Raw genomic sequence first — 10,235 nt, forward strand, 5'->3', positions numbered from 1 at the left:
TCTCTTCTTTCACAGCTGATTCATTCCAGCAAAGCTGGCAGTAAATAAGTCTGTAAAGAGGGTCAGGTCAGAACATCCGGGTCCCGGCCCCAGGCTGGGGGGCCTGGGCTCCCTTTCCTCACTCTCCAAAACCATGTGGGACCTGACGAGGACCAGCAGCACTCAGGAGCTCGGCCTGAACCAGAGTAAATTCTAATTGGGAAATAGTTAACAAAATAATTAAAATTCTCTCATCAAACATGCAGAATGGCCACTTGGGGCCTTCCAAGGCAATCTGTTGGGGGGGGGAGGGTCTGTCCAGTTTAGTCCATCTGCTCTATTTGAATTTGACATCGCCAGGCTGTGGGCTCTGAGGAGACTAAAACTCCAAAGTTCATTTTCCACAGGCCGGTATTCCTGAGGTAGCTCAATGTCCTTGGGATAAATCTCCAGGCCTGGCAACAATTCGATTCAATTAGCTTTTAGTAAACATTTATTATGTGCCAGAAACTGTGCTAGATATTGAGAAGGGGGGAGGGAAGAGAAAGACAAAGAGACAGGAAGAGAGACAGAGACAAAGAGACAAAGAAACAGAGACAGAAACAGAGAAGCAGAGACAGAAAGAAACAGAGACAGATAAAGACAGAGTGATGAGAGAGAGACAGAAAGAGACAGAGACAGAGACAGACAGAGGCAGGAAGAGACAGAGAGAAACAGAAAGAAACAGAGACAGATAAAGACAGAGTGATGAGAGAGACAGAAAGACAGAGACACAGAGGCAGGGAGAAAGAGAGAGAGACAGAGAGAGAGAGACAAAGAGAAAGAAGAAGAAGAAAAAGAGACAGAGAGAAGAGAGAGAAGAAAGAGAAAGAGCGAGACAGAGAAAAAGAGAGACAGAGAGACAGACAGAGACAGAGACAGAGACAGAGACAGAGACAGAGACAGAGAGAAACAGAGACAGAGAGAAACAGAAAGAAACAGAGACAGATAAAGACAGAGTGATGAGAGAGAGACAGAAAGAGACAGAGACAGAGACAGACAGAGGCAGGAAGAGACAGAGAGAAACAGAAAGAAACAGAGACAGATAAAGACAGAGTGATGAGAGAGACAGAAAGACAGAGACACAGAGGCAGGGAGAAAGAGAGAGAGACAGAGAGAGAGAGACAAAGAGAAAGAAGAAGAAGAAAAAGAGACAGAGAGAAGAGAGAGAGAAGAAAGAGAAAGAGCGAGACAGAGAAAAAGAGAGACAGAGAGACAGACAGAGACAGAGACAGAGACAGAGACAGAGAGACACAGAGAGACAGACAGACAGACAGACAGAGAGACAGACAGACAGACACAGGCAGAGAACAGGAAAGAACACCTTCCCAGGGATGGGGAACGTCCAGTACAAACAGGGAGCCTGCAGGGCCAGGAGCCGGTGCCACTGGATGCCTCAGAGTTCCAGGGCAAGTCGTAAGAAAAAGATGCTTGGGAGATTGATAGAGATTTCGGCGTCAGACTAGAGAAGTTCAGGAGAAGCAGCTGTGGTAGCACCAAAAGGGCTGGACAGAGTCAAGAAGACAGGTCAAATTCAGTATCTAACTGTATATAACTAAGCAGCCATCTGATATCTTTTTGCCTCAGTTTTGTCTCCTGTAAAATGGGGGTGACAATAGCAGCACTTGCAAATCTTGAAGTACCACAAAAATATGCCTTATTAGCATTGGGACAACAACTAGCATTACAAGTCCTTTCTGAGAGCTTCTGAAACTTCAAATCCAAATATGCATCTGGGTACAATCAGATTATATTTAGTTCTGGAAAAGATGCCTTAAAAAGAGCTCTGAAAATAAATAAGTGCACAGAGCCTCAACTCGTGAACTGACTTATCCTACTGTGCCTGAGAGTTTGACATTGTGTGTCTGGGTGTGTGTGAGAGAGTGCACACTCCTGCTAGAACTCTTACAAGGTGCTGAGTCACTGGAATTGAGAGACAATGATTATCTAATTTAGCAGAGCACTTAACAGTTCTCTAGCTCAGAGTTCCCACCTCTAAAAGAGCATAGATAAGGAGGAGCTCCCACAATCCAATTCTCAGAGACAGAGTCAGATTCCTTCCAACTTTCACCTGTGTGCTGGCTGGAGGCTTTGGATTCGGAGGGAGCTGGAGGCCAAAGCTGGAAGAGACAAAGGACTAGCGGAAGAGCTCTTGGAACCAAGGAGGGAGACAGGCCTCTGAGAAAGCTAACTGGGCTACTTTGGAAGAGACAATAAAGGACTGAACTTTTAACTCCTGGCTGAATTTGGGGTGAATATACTGAACTGAGACTCCCAGAAGCTCCCAAGAAACCTGCTCCCAGAGAAATTATATTTCAGAGAAGAGAACACTACACACTCCCATTCCACACATGCTCTCCTCACCTGGAATCAGGAAGGAAGAACCACACACAAAATAACAACAGTGGTACCATGTGCCCACAGACTTGCATCTGCCAGTAAGGGACTCTATTTCCCTCCGTCCCTTCCCGGTCCAGAAGTTCCCAGCCGACTTCCTCGCTTGAAAGACACCAGAAAGTAGTGAAAGAGATCATCCACCCAAAGCCTTTTGGCCACACTCATTTCTTCATTTCTTTGACAAGAAAGACCTGCTCATAATCCAGACTGAGCCCCCAGCGGCCCCTCCCTAACTCTAATCAAGCTTAATATGGAACACACGTGCATAAGAAAGTCAGTAGGAAGCTCTAGGGAGGAATGTACTTCTGCAAAGGAGAAGAAAGGGGAGAAGGGGGAAGCTGTCTCCAGCCCAAGCAGCCCACTCGACCTTCCCTCTGGGTGACTGGTACTCCCCGGGGAGCCAGGCCGTCCAGCATCCACTGATCCAGGCCGTCCAGCATCCATTGATCATTCTCTCCTCTCACTGCTCCTCTCATCTCTGTGTCCTCCAAATTTTATGCAGCCAGAAAATCATTATCATTCCCTCTCAACTCAAATCCTACCCAGTTATAATAGATAACCTCCTCCCCCAGGGAGCTAATTCATTAGTAAGCTTGCAAAAGGGATGACAAAAGTCTTTGATTCAGGAGAACAAACTTCTGCCTCCAAAGACCCCTTCCAGAATATTTCCATTTAGTCATTTTGTGGAAGAAAACTTGGAAGGGAGGGAGAGAGGAAGGAAGGAAGGAAGGAAGGAAGGAAGGAAGGAAGGAAGGAAGGAAGGAAGGAAGGAAGGAAGGAAGGAAGGAAGAAAGAAAGAAAGAAAGAGGAAGGAAGGAAGGAAGGAAGGAAGGAAGGAAGGAAGGAAGGAAGGAAGGAAGGAAGGAAGGAAGGAAGGAAGGAAAGAAAGAAAGAAAGAAAGAAAGAGGGAGGAAGGAAGGAAGGAAGGAAGGAAGGAAGGAAGGAAGGAAGGAAGGAAGGAAGGAAGGAAGGGAGGGAGAGAGTAGGGAGGAAGGGAAGAAGGAAGAGAAAATAGTATGTTTTTGTCTATATTCACATGTCATCAGTTCTTTTTCTGGAAGTGGATAGCATTTTTCATCCCAAGTCCTTTGAGATCATCTTGGATCATCGAGTATTAGATATTTCTAATATACATATTAAGATTTTCCAAATTTCTTTAAATATATTTGCATGGGGGTGGGGAACTATGGCCAAAGAATTATAAACTTGTGCATACCCTTTGATTCAGCAATTCCATCTTTAATCCAAAGTGGTGAAAGAAAAAAAGGAGAGGGGACATATTGGTATAAAATTAGTTCTAGTAGCTATTTTTAAAAATAGCATTTTATTTTTCCAAGTACACATAAAGAGAGTTTTCAACATTCATGTTTGCAAAACCTTGGGTTGCAAATTTTCCTCCCTTTCCTCTCCTCCCCTTCACCCCTCTGAAGACAACAAGCAATCCAATGTGGGTTGAACACGTCCTCTAACTAAACATATTTCTGTATTCTTCATATGAGCAGCTCCTTTGAGGTGACTAAGAATTGGAAATTCCCATCAATTGGGAAATAGCTTAATAAGTTGTAGTATAGGATTGGGATGAAATATTATTGTGCTATAAGAAATGATGAGGGGAATGTTTCAGAAAAACCTGGAAAAGGGGCAGCTCAGTGGCACAGTGGAGAGAGCACCAGCCCTGAAATCAGGAGGACCTGAGTTCAAATCTACTCTGAGACACTTAACACTTTCTAGCTGTGTGACTCTGGGCAAGTCACTTAACCACAATTGCCAGAGAGAGAGAGAGAGAGAGAGAGAGAGAGAGAGAGAGAAGAAAAACCTAGAAAGACTTACATGATGCAGAGGGAAATGAACAGGACCAGGAGAACATTATACCCAATAACAGCAATATTGTACAACAGAGAACTGTGAATGACTCAGCTCTTCTCAGCAATAGTGATCCAAGACAATCACAAAGGACTCATGATGAAAAATGTTATCTTCCTCCAGAGAAAGAACTCATGCCATTTGAATACAAACAAAAGCATATTATTTCTGCCTCTCTGTCTCTTTTTGTCTCTGTGTCTCTATGTCTTTCTCTGTGTCTCTGTGACTTTTCTTCAAAAAATAACAAATACATTTTCCATGACTGCACATGTCACTGTTTGCAGATGAATTGTGTTAGTTGCACCATGATATTGCAAAGTCTTCTGAAAGAAATCTGTGGTCACTGAGAAGACTCTGGCCTGGCCGTCCACACAAGAAAATGCTGAATTGACTAGATAGTCAATCTATGTCTCTAATGTCCCTTTCACCTATCTATAATCCTATGAGATAAATAATGACTAAAGAAGGGCAGTAGCCAAAAATATCAACTGAGGAATAGATCAAAGTTGGAAAGAAAAGCTCTGCTGTCAGCAAGCTGACTCACGGCCAGAACTAGGCATGACCAGTGGAATTGTCCACGAGTGTTCTTATGAGATTGTTTTAGGAAACCAAATGAGCAGGAAGGAGGAGAGCAAAGGCCATCCTAAGTAAGAGACATCAGGCAAGGAGGGCAAGAAGGTCTGACTGCAAATGAGAGGACCATGGGGAGCAGACACCAAAGCCTAAAAGTGCCATGCCCAGGGACTGAGATGGGTCCGACTCCAAGACTGAGAAGAAGAGAGACCCGTGCCTCTTTCTTACTCCATCTCTCCCCATTCTCTCCAGAGAGGAAACAATTGTCCCCAAAGACCTCTTGTTCATTTAAGCTTCTTTGCTTCTTTCTCCACTGGGGGCACTTTAACCTTTATTTTATATACACAATGTGGTTTCTAAGCATTCTTAGAATATTAGTCAATATGGTCAAGCCATTTATTTCTCAAGTAAGAGGAGCAGGAGAGAGAAATAAAGGATCCTACTTAGAGGTAGGAGGGTATCCAGTCATCAGAAGCAGATCTGGAGGCTTGGAGCTAATTGGAGATCAGAGTTGGACTGGAGAAATCTAGCAGCAAATTCAGAAAGTGAATATTGCTATTTTAAAGCGGAATCTTTTAAGCATTTCCAGACTGCAGAAGGAGGCTTAAGAACTTTTAATTTTCACTTTTTTCCTGGCAGTCAAAACAAACCAACGCAGACAGACAAGCTACTACAGGAGAAATAGGAATAATTAACAGAGGGAAGGCACTGGGATTAAGATGGGCTGGAAAAGGCTTCTTGTAGAAGGTAGGATTTTAGGGGGGGACTTAAAGGGAAGTCAGTAAACAGAGCAAAGGGGAGAGAGCCTTCTAGGTATGGGGAAACAAACAGAAAAAATGCCTGGAATCAAGAGATGGAGGGTCTTGTTGATATAACGGCCCAAAGGTCAATGTCTCTGGATCAAAGAATATGTGTCAGGAAGAAGGTGTAAGAAGCTTGGAAAGGGAGGAGGGGATAGGTGATGGACTCCGAAAGCCAAATAGAGCATTTTATATCTTCTGAAGGTAGTAGCGATTCACTGGAGTTTATTGAGTAGGAAGACTCATCATACAGTGTTTTATTTTTGTCATGTCCAACTCTCCAGCCTCTTTGGGGTTTTCTTGGCAGAGAACTAGAGTCGTTTACCATTTGCTTTTGCAGCTCATTTTACAGATAAGAAAACTAAGGCAAACAGGGTGAAGTGACTTTTCCGGGGTCACATAGTTTAAGTAAGTATCTGAGATCCAATTTGAACTTGGGAAGATGAGTCTTTCTGACTCCAGGCCCAGAGGTCTCTGCACTGTTCCACCTGTCTGTCCCTACCCCCAAATTAACATATCTTTATTTATTTATTTATTATAGCTTTTTATTTACAAGATCGATGCATGGGTAATTTTTCAGCACTGATCCTTGCAAAACCTTTTGTTCCAACTTTTCCTCTCCTTCCTCCCACCCCTTCCCCCAGATGGTAGGTTGATGAATACATGTTAAATATGTTAAAGTACAAATTAAAATATCTTAAAAATTAATAATCATCCTATGCATCAGCAACGATATTTCGAGGGCACTTTAGAGATAAAAGAGTGTCATTTCTTTCCTCGGAGAATTCTCTCTACCACTTGCCTGACAGCTGTTCTTATTAAGCAGTTTAGGGGAGTCTGATCACACAAGTTCCACATCAGTACAATGGGGAGGAGCAGCAGTTTGGACAATACGCAGCTCTGACTGTCTGTACTTGTACGGGGAGAAAGGTGATTCAGGGACAACATTTTAATGGATTAATTTCAGGTATTTGTTGAAAAATAAGCGGAATTTTTTAGCCAGAGCATTGCGGTACCTCCTGAGCTCCATCTATAAAAAGTCACTGTAATGCCTTGGATCCGGCTTTGTCTTGATCTTAAATTTGCAAAGCCAGACCAATTATCCCACCTCTTTCCTCAGTCAGCTCTTGCTTTGGGAATCACTTTGGTGGGTGAATGAAGGCCAGACTGAAGTTGGGAGTTGGGGGGCCAAGGCAGACCACACCCCTCCCAGCAGCTATTGCGGTGGTCCAGGAGGGAGGCGATGAGAAGTCTGCACTAGAGTGGGGGCAGGGTCAGAAGAGAGCAAGGGGCATATGGGGGAAATGATGCAGAGGTGAAATTGACCAGAGATGCTACAGAGGTGAAATTGACGGATCCTGGAGACAGATGATGCTCTGGTCCAGCGAATGACTGACAGCTCAGTTGCCCAGATTCCCAGGGCCTCCTACTACTTATACAGCTCTTAACCAAGAGAGTGGAGAATTTTCTCAGTAATCAAGGTCCTGGGTTTATCCTTTGCAGATTCTCCTGTCTTCCCTTTGCCCCTTTCCATGGCCCATTCTTTCCCCCAAATTGCTGCTATTGGCTCAGTTTCTGTCAGTGCTGAGTAATGTGGTCTGGGGGACTTGGGGATCTGAACATGTCATCTGCTGACACCTTTGTCTCACGGTCTCTCCACTCATCCTAGGTTCTACCTTCTCCCCAACCATTTGTGTTCTGTTCTTTGTAGTTTAGAAAATAAGGTGGGGAGGGGAAGAAGCAAAGAAAGAGTTGGGTATTTCCGGCTTTTTGCAGTGGTCTGCTCCCATGATCCCATCCTCTTCAATAGGGGAGGAGTCTGGTCCTTACATCGATCCTCCTCTTGCCTTTGTTGGAAGATAAGAAGTTTTTAAAAACCTCTCAGTCCCCTTAGGGTTCCACTGGCTTCAGAAGCAGGAAATCCCAAATTCATGTCCTGACCTAACATCCACTAGTTGTGTGATAAATCTGGACAAGTCACAGCCCGTCCACGTCCCAGGCCACTGCAAGTTGCTAAGATGTAGACGAGACATGATCTGCATAGAGAGAAGGATCTCCCACACCCAGGAGGTCCTTGGACTTGCTCATGTCCTTACAGGACTGCGACCATTATTCACATTCATCTGGAGCTGCCCACAGTCGCTTCTATGTTCTGTGGGGTCCTCTTCCTGTCTGAGCCGGCCAGCAAGCTCCCCATGAATCCGCGCCATATTTAGCAGCTCCTTTTTAGTTCTCCTCATCAGCATGATTTCCAGTGGAGATGATTGCTCACCCATAGAATTGAGGCGGGAAGCAGCTGCTTCGCTGGACAGTCACAGTGCCGAGGGTGATGCAGCAATCCCTAGTTTGACATAAACATGTGACAAATTCACAATGGCCGTTCTCTTTGCAGAAAGGATGATTTGTTTAGGAGAAGAGTTTACAAACAAAATAAGAGCTTAAATGGGCCCCAGGAGTGGCAAATATGAAATAGAATTGGGAGAGCATGTTGTTAGCTAGGAAAAGGCAAGTTCCCCAGGGGAACTCACAATTAACCAGGAGAAGGGAAATACGCCATGAGGTGGGAGTAAAGCCACTGACTGGCGGGTTTGACCCACAAAGGAGTTTGGCAAAGTAGCAAAGAAAAGGCATTATGGGAAGGGAGAGAGCAGGGTCCTTAATAGTCCTGAAGAGAACTTAGCAAAGATCTTCATCATAACCTGATCCTTTATAGGGGGAATATAGCCTTGGGGGGTTCCCAGGAGTAAAGGCAGGAGGAACTCAAGAAGTAGCGGGGATCAAGGAGGAGAGGAAGTGCCAGGGAGCTCAATGGTAGAGCCAGATTGAATGCACCTGGCAGACCACATCCCAGGCCTGTCTAAAGATATGTTGATTAATATCTCAAAGGTTGTTTAAAGACGCATCAAGGTTTAAGAGGCAGACACAAGAGTTCCATAGTCACAATCACTGCACCAACTAGCTAGTCTGAAAAACGGTTATATCTGATAATTGCCAGATGAACTTCTTCCTGACAGGGGAAGTCTCTGGTCTGGTCACATGCCTTCAAGCAACTTTCAGATGAGGGCCCCAAGAGGAGAACAGAAGCGAAGGAAGGAAAGGAAGAATCACAGATAAGCAGGAGAGTTTTGAAAATCGCTTGGGGAATTTGTTCTATTTGAATGTTGTTTTATTATTGAATATATTATGTTACATAATGTTCTTCTCATATTATATCATGTCACATTATGCCATTCTATATCGTATTATATATAATATTATGATATGATATATTCTATATTACGTTGATTCTAATGTATTATATATTACATTGTGTTTTATTATGTTACATATTATATTCCATCATGTTATGTTATATTGTGTGATGTGCTGTTATATTACATGAATTATTCTGTGTTGTGTTACATTTGTTACATGGTGTTGTGTTTATTGTTACATATATTGTTACAGATATATATTGTTACATGGTGTTATTACATTATGTTATATATTAGGTCATATTATTGATGGGAACTCTAAAGCCAGCTTGTTCTTTTCCTTTATTCAGGAGCCCATCATGCTATTATCAACCTCCTTTGGCTCTAGATGAGACTCCTAAATTGGGCCTCTATTGTCTTAAAAAGGTGAGGCAGGAAACCCTTTATCAACCTCCTTTTCTCAATAATGTAGGGCCAAAGCTCCTAAATCAGATCATCCACTCTGAAACTATCAAATTGACATCTTCCACTATGCTTTATCTCCCCAGTTCCTTCCTGGTTTCTGCCCCCTCCTCCCCATCTATAAAAATTGGCCCCTTCCCAAAGCATGTTCCAAAGTCACCTTGGGATTTTATCCACGACCTTTTCTCATAAATAAAGATACCTTTTGCGAAGAGAATGCCATTGTGAATTCATCACATGCGCTCTCCTTTCAAATCAGTAATTGCTCTCCCAACCCTCCTCATCACGTTATTTTATGTTACATTTGTTTGTTGTTCAATCATTTTTCAGTTGTGTCTGACTTCTATCATCCCTCCATTTGAAGTTTTATGGCAAAGCTAGTACAGTGATTTGCCTTTTCCTTCTCTAGCTTTTTACAGATGCGGAAACTGAGGCAAGCAGGGTTAAGTGACTTACCAACAGTCACACAACCAGTAAGTGTTTTTCCAAAAGGAAGTTGAAAGGTGAGGAGGGGAGAGAGAGCTACAGAGAGACTCAGCAGAGTATTCATAAAGTTAAACCAAGCAAAGCAATTGCTGGAAAATGAAGTTAACTGGAAAGGTCTGAGTCTTTTAGAAAAGGAAGACTCGGAGAAGTTTACTACATTATATCTTACTATATTATATTGTATTATTTCATATTACAAAAGCAAAACCTAAATAATCCATATAATACTGTCTTGTGTGTAATTATCATCTCTTCCAAAATATATATTAAAATACTCATTTTATTTGATGTTTATTATGACCAGCCTATAGAGTTGTATTTCCATATAGGGACAAAGACTTAGAGAAAGATGCTATCAACTGACCTAGTTGTTGTACAAAACAAGGTACTGAGCTGCCAGACTGATAAATTGATTTTAAAAGATCAACCCAGAAGAAGTAGG

The sequence above is a fragment of the Sarcophilus harrisii genome, chromosome 2 (assembly GCF_902635505.1).
Source record: "Sarcophilus harrisii chromosome 2, mSarHar1.11, whole genome shotgun sequence".
Taxonomy (NCBI): Eukaryota; Metazoa; Chordata; class Mammalia; order Dasyuromorphia; family Dasyuridae; genus Sarcophilus; species Sarcophilus harrisii.